Source organism: Asparagus officinalis, chromosome 8, assembly GCF_001876935.1.
Source record: "Asparagus officinalis chromosome 8, Aspof.V1, whole genome shotgun sequence".
NCBI classification, from domain to species: domain Eukaryota; kingdom Viridiplantae; phylum Streptophyta; class Magnoliopsida; order Asparagales; family Asparagaceae; genus Asparagus; species Asparagus officinalis.
Window position 1 is genome coordinate 18,265,776 of NC_033801.1, and position 7,226 is coordinate 18,273,001.

Sequence of the window (7,226 nt, forward strand, 5' to 3'; positions counted from 1 at the left end):
TCTCTCTATGATTAAGAGGATGGATCTCATACCATGTTATTATCCTTTACAATAAACTCTAGCCTAATCTCGCATTAAGCCTAATCAGTCAACTAATCAGCCGACGTCCCGAAAATATGGAAATTTAATTGAGGTATCAATACCTCCAATTTAGCAGCGCTCATTTAGTTGAGGTATCAATAACTAAATGATGATGGGACCATTGGAGGATGATAACATGGACTCGAAAATATGGTAATTTAATTGAGGTATCAATAACTAAATGAGCGCTGCTAAAAGATGATACCTTATTGTTACTTGAAAGGCGTCACATGTCGACGACCCGAAAGATGTTGCGCATCAACCCCCGACTGAGCCGACTGCTTGATCCCTCCACTCAGTCGACTTATCAGCCGACTAATCAGCCGACTCCTTACAAGGGTGACTCCAGACGAGTAGAAAGACGACGAAATACCTTGAGCCTCGAGCCCCCTCCTGTGCATTGGTGACCAATCACCTCGTAATAAATGCCATTAAATTCATTATGGGCGCCATCATTCCTCTGGCCCCAATAGTTTTTATAACACATTGGACCACGTCAGCACCCCACACCTCCAATCACTTCGCATTAAATACCAAAGTGACCCCTTCTCCACTCGTCGGCCGACACCTGTAAAGCTGGGGTTAACTTGGCTGCCAGCTCATGCCCGGCAGAAGTTACCATTCTACCCCGGCCAAAGTTACCATTCTACCCTCCTCCCACTACTATAAAAAGAGATACTATTTTTAATTACAGGGTAAGATCTTTCTCGCTACTCTCTGAGCTTAAGAACTACTGTAGTTCCTTTTACTTCTCCACACAAGCGACTCACTGACTTGATCGTCGGAGGAACAACCGGGGAATCAAAAACCCGCCCTCTTACGATTTGTTACTTATGCAGAGAAGAACAACTTGCTTAAGAACCAGACATTTGGAGGGTTAAAGGACCTTCGTCAATTTGATCGCCCCCCTTATTTGACTGTGTGATTCCATACATCAACAATAGTGAAACTTCCTAACCATTTGGATCACCCTCGGCGCTCCTCGTGCATTCCTTATCTTATGAAGTGGAACCTTGCATCCACAAATAACAACCAGCCAAGCAATAGTTTAAATCTGAGTTTTACAGTACAATAATCTAGACTTGAACTTCGGTGAAGTAATAACTAATGAAAGCAGCTGAGGAGGTAGAAAATGTAACAAGTGATTAGTGATTAGAGTAGAATTAGTCGTTGGATCAATTTTACGCGTTGCCCGCCGCTCAAGGAAATGACTCAGACCTGGCAACAAAGCTAGTTAATTTTTTTTAATGATGAGATTAAGCTAGTTAATGATAAATAATGATTTCGGTCACTGAAGTAGGTTGCTTGCACAATTTTGCTTCTTATATCGCACAAATAAAAACTCAGTGTTTACACTAGTGAGTGATTTTGGTTTACTAATTGGGGATTGATAATTGCTCTTGGACACCACAAGAGTTTTATAAACCACGCTGTTTATTGAAGGATTCGTCAATCATTATGCTCTTGAAGCTTTAAATTTTGACATTGGTTCGGTTCTCAATCTGATGTTAGGTCTCTAACTCGATTCTAATATGAAGTTTACACAATATCTTGATGTTAAGAAAAGTCAGAAAAAACCACTATTTGGTAGATTCAAATCTTATAAGCCACAAATTAAAAGTGGGTTAGAGCATAAAATTATAACCCCCATCATAACTTCAGAGCTGGTTCTAATCTCACATGTCATGAGTTAAGAGTCTGCTCTTCTAAAATAAACAAAGTTTGTCAACTTCATAGTATTCATAAAGCGCTATGAAGTTGTAAATTGGACAAATTTTTAGTCATAAACTAGTTTTCCGAAACATGAGGAAACACCATTGTTGAGGATCGTCGTCGATGATATTTGGCTCAGAAGCCTGCTCAATTAGTCACTGTTCTCTTCACAGTGCACCACCAAGAACTCAAAGGGGACAGAGCTCACTGATCTTCTCCACTCGTCACTCACAAAGGGGATCGCACAAAGGGGGTGAGAGCACAAAGCTCACAGGAGCACAAAACTCACAGGAGGAGGCAGATCGCACAAATCAGAGGAGAGCTCAAGCTCAGTTTTCTCCTCATTATCTCTTCTTCCTCTTGATCCTCTACCGAGCTACTACCAACCCATTACCCTTATATATGGAAGGGGGTAGGGTAGCCGACACGGGAGAGAGGCTAGGGGAGAAAACAAAGGAGGGAGCCGACCTATGGATGGAAGATGGGACTCACAGCGGCGGCCATCAGATCACAGAGATCGGAGGGGATTTAGAACTATCGGGTAGGGGAAGAAAATAAAGGGGCTAGGGCACATCAGATAAACAAAGGGAAATGGGCTTGTTGGTAACGGGCCAAAGTTTGGGCCAACAGAATAGCAACAATCTCCACCTTTGGCCCAAGGTAGTGCACAGAGGAAAAACACGGAACTGCAGGACTCATCATCGCCAAATCATTACCTGTATGACCACAAAGAAGATACAAGCAATGGAAGAGAATACACGAAGTAAACTCAGATCACAAAGATCGGGGTAAAATCACCAAGCATACCAAGTCCACAAAGAACTGAACTCTACCAAACGGTCATCGAGTTCAAAGGAAAAAATCACAAAGCTACTAACAAGCACAAAGCAAGTTAATAGGCCACAATGGCAACACACTGAGCATAAGAAAATTACCCAAAGTCAAAATTCAAGATTCTTTGACACGATATAAATTTTTCAGCAGGCAAACACTTAGTACCCATGTCAGCAGGATTAAATTCTGAGGAAATTTTCTCTAACTTGACAATACCCTTTTCAACTATATCCCGAATGTAATGAAATCTGACATCAATATGTTTAGTTCTATCATGAAAAACAGGATTTTTGCAAAGTTGAATAGCAGATTGACTGTCAGAAAATACAACCATATTTTTATCAAGAAAACCAATTTCAGATATAAGGCCCCTAAGCCAAATAGCTTCTTTAAAAGCTTCAGTGGCAGCAACATATTCAGATTCAGTAGTAGATAAAGCAACAATGGGTTGTAATTGGGATTTCCAACTTATGCAAGTGCCACACAAAGTAAACACATAGGAAATGGTAGATTTTCTATTATCCCTATCATTTGCATAATTGGAATCTACATAACCAGCAAGTTTGACACCTTCAGAACACTTAGAAAAAGTTAATCCTACATCCACAGAGGATTTGAAATATCTTAAAATCCACTTCAAGGCATTCCAATGAGGCATACCAGGGTTTGACATATATCTACTCAAGCAACTAACCGCATATGCAATGTCAGGCCTAGTACTAACTATGAGATACATGACCGGTCCTATAGCATTCGAATATGGCACCTTCTTCATAATATTTATTTCAGTTTCAGTATTGGAAGATTGATCCTTACTTAACAAAAAATGAGAAGCAAGAGGCACATTCACAGATTTGGCATTAGACATAGCAAATTTACTTAAAAAATTTTCAACATATGAACTTTGGTTTAAAACTAGAGTAGATTTGTTTTTGTCCCTAATAATATTCATGCCTAGGATTCTTTTAGCATCACCTAAGTTTTTCATGTCAAAAGTTTCACAAAAATATTTTTGAACATGCTTAATAGACTTCAAACAAGGACTAACAATCAATATATCATCCACATAAATTATAAGAAATACAGGCACAAAGTCTATATTTTTATAATACAGGCAATGATCAGCAGAACTCCTTTTAAACTTTAAAGATTGCATGTATTTATCAAATCTAATATTCCATTGCCTAGGTGATTGTTTTAAACCATACAAAGCTTTTTTTAACAAACACACATGATCAGGCAATTTAGGGTCCACAAAGCCCTCAGGTTGGTGCATATAAATATTTTTATCAAGATCACCATGCAAGAAAGCAGTAGTTACATCCATTTGTTTTAATTCCCAATTAAAATGAGCAACTAAAGCAAGCATAATTCTAACAGTAGTAAATTTGATAACAGGAGCAAAATTTTCAGCATAATCAATTCCCTCCTTTTGAGTAAATCCCTTAGCTACTAACCTAGCCTTAAACCTAACACTTTCAGATTCTTATTTTACCTTAAACAGATACTTACAGTCCACTACAAAACAACTAGCAGGTTTAGGAACAAGTTTCCATGTTTGGTTAATTTTTAGGGATTCCATCTCACTCTTCATAGCACTAATCCATTCTTCAGAATATTTTGACTTTAATGCTTCTTTATAAGTCTTAGGTTCATTGCACTCAAGGGATTCAAACACATTAAAGGCAAACTCAGACATATTACAATCAATCAAATTGCAATCTCTATATCTTTCAGGTTTCCTAATGGTTCTTTTATTTCTATCCCTAGTGAGTTGATAATCATTCAAATCATGCATGTTATCTATTTCATGTATATCATGCTCCACCCCATTTGGAATAATCTCATCTTGATTTTTAATAATTATATCATTCAATTTTTCTTCAGGGGGTGATTTAGATCTTGATTTTTAATAATTATATCATTCAATTTTTCTTCAGGGGGTGATTTAGGTTGATTAATAATAGGTATTTGCTCCACCTCATTTGGAGCATCATTTTCAGGAATAGGGACATGTAAAGGTAAACAAGGAAATTCATTTTCATTAAAGACAACGTCTCTGCTTATCACTACCTTAAACCCCGGTTCACTCTTATTCCAAAGCCTATAACCTTTTACCCCTTCAGGATATCCTAAGAAAACACATTTCTTAGATCTAGGTTCTAACTTATCAATCTTTTGATGCACATAGCCAGCACTCCCGAAAATTCTCAAATTATTTAAATCAAGAGGTTTGCCCGTGAACACAAATTCAGGGCATTTCCCTCCTAAGGGAACAGATGGAGACCTATTAATCAAATAGGCCGCAGTACAAACGGCTTCTCCCCAGAATTTCTTGGAGAGCCCAGATGTGGCCAACATAGCCCTCACCCTCTCTATGAGAGTTCTATTCGTCCTTTCAGCAACCTCATTCTGCTGGGGTGTGTAGGAGAGTTCTATTCATCCTTTCAGCAACCCCATTCTGCTGGGGTGTGTAGGGAACAGATTTATGCCTTTTAATACCCCAAGTAGTACACAAATCATTCAATTGTTTGTTACAAAACTCAAGATCATTGTCTGTCCTAAGAGTTTTAATTTTCTTTACCGTTTGGTTTTTAATCATAATTTTCCAGTTTTTAAATTTATCAAAAACTTTAAATTTTTGTTTCATGAGTAAAACCCAAACTTTCCTAGAATAATTATCAATTATGGAAAGAAAATATTGGTTCCCTCCATGCGTAGGCACACTAGAGGGACCCCACACATCAGCATGCAAATATTCAAGTACACTAGTGCACTTAGACTGATTAGGAAAAGAAGAAGTAGGAAAAGTAACCCTATGTTGTTTTCCTAGCACACAAGATTTACAGAAAGGGATGGGGGATATTTTATCACTACCAAAGTGACCTCCTTTATGCAAACTTTCTAATCCTTTATTACTCATGTGACCTAATCTATTATGCCATAAAACAGATTTATCACCTATCACAGAGTTAATAGAATCAAGTACAGGTTTAGCATGACAAACATACAAATTATTTTGTTTTTCAGCAGTAAAAACAACAAGAGACCCTTTCAAAATTTTCATAACCCCTTTACCCTATTTTCCCCTCCAAACCATCATTTTCTAGAGATGCACAAGAAATCAAGTTATAACGTAAATCAGGAACATGCCTAACATCCTTCAAAGTAAACACAGAACCAGAGGAAAACCTAAGGCATACATCACCAGTTCCTAAAACATTGCATTTCTTTTCATTTGCCATTGACACAAAGCCATTCTCTATTTTCTTGTAGTTTGAAAACAAGGTTTTAAAAGGAGTCATATGAAAAGCACAACCAGAGTTCAAATATGCATAATCACACAGATTATTAATCATGAAAATCTCACCCATTTTGCCCTCACAGACAGCCATATTAGCATGTTCATTTTGCTGATTTTTCTTAGGCTTAGGACAATCTTTAATAAAGTGACCAGTTTCATGACAATTATAGCATTTTTTAGCTTTAAACCTAGACTTAGATCTACCCCTTCCATTTTTGAATTTTCTCCCATTACTAGCATTCTTTTGGTTATTAGACCTATTCTGGGGCCTACCCCTCATATGCATAACCTCACCAGAATTTTTATTTCCCCCAGAATGTTTTAAATCTAATTCCTTACTCTTAAGACCATTGACCACAACATCAAAGGTAACCTCATCTCTACCATATTTAATAGCAGATTTCACATCATTATATGAGTCAGGAATAGCATTTAGAAGGGTAATAGGAGTATAATCATTTATATGTTTATCACCAGTTAACTTAATATCTGAAATAAGTTTTGTGAAAACATCTAGGTTCTCATCAATGTCCTTAGACATATCCAATCTAAATTTGAAAATTTTTTCAAGCAAAAATATTTTATTGGGCAAAGAGGTTTCAGTATAGAGTTCTTCAAGTTTCTCCCAAAGGGTTTTAGCAGATTCCAAAATTCCAACTTTTCTAATCACAGAGTCAGGTAAATTCAAATAAATTATGGAACAAGCATTTTCGTTCATTTTCGCCCGTTTATTTTCAGTGTCAGAAGTTAAATAAGTTTGACCAACAGGCCTAAAAGACTTCCGTTGAATTAAAATGCATTTTATTTTTTGTTTCCAAATGCTAAAATCAGATTTTCCGTTGAACGGAGCCATACCATATTGAATCATACTATATTGATTAGCAGCAGACATTTTTCACACAGAAAAACAATTTTTCAGGAAAAAATGCAAATATAGCTGAAATTTTTCAAAAATTTATCAGGCTCAAAGTGTGCGAAGCAACTAGCACAAACAAACTGGGAATAACGATGAGCACAAAGCTCGGGTTCAGACCCTTTGTTCTTTCGCACGAGTTTAACTTCAGCAGTTAAACGCAGCGAGATAAGAACAAATAATCTTGAAGATTTACTGTAATTTTCAACAATTACTGCAATTTTCAACAAAGTCAAGAGCATATACCTGAGCGAAACCCACTGTAGAGAGTTTCGACCTTACCCACACCCACGTGGCGGTCCGGCGGTGGTCTGGCGTCGGTCCGACGGTGTCCAGCAGCGGTCCGGCGGTGTCCAGTGGCAGCGACCAACGGTGTTGGAA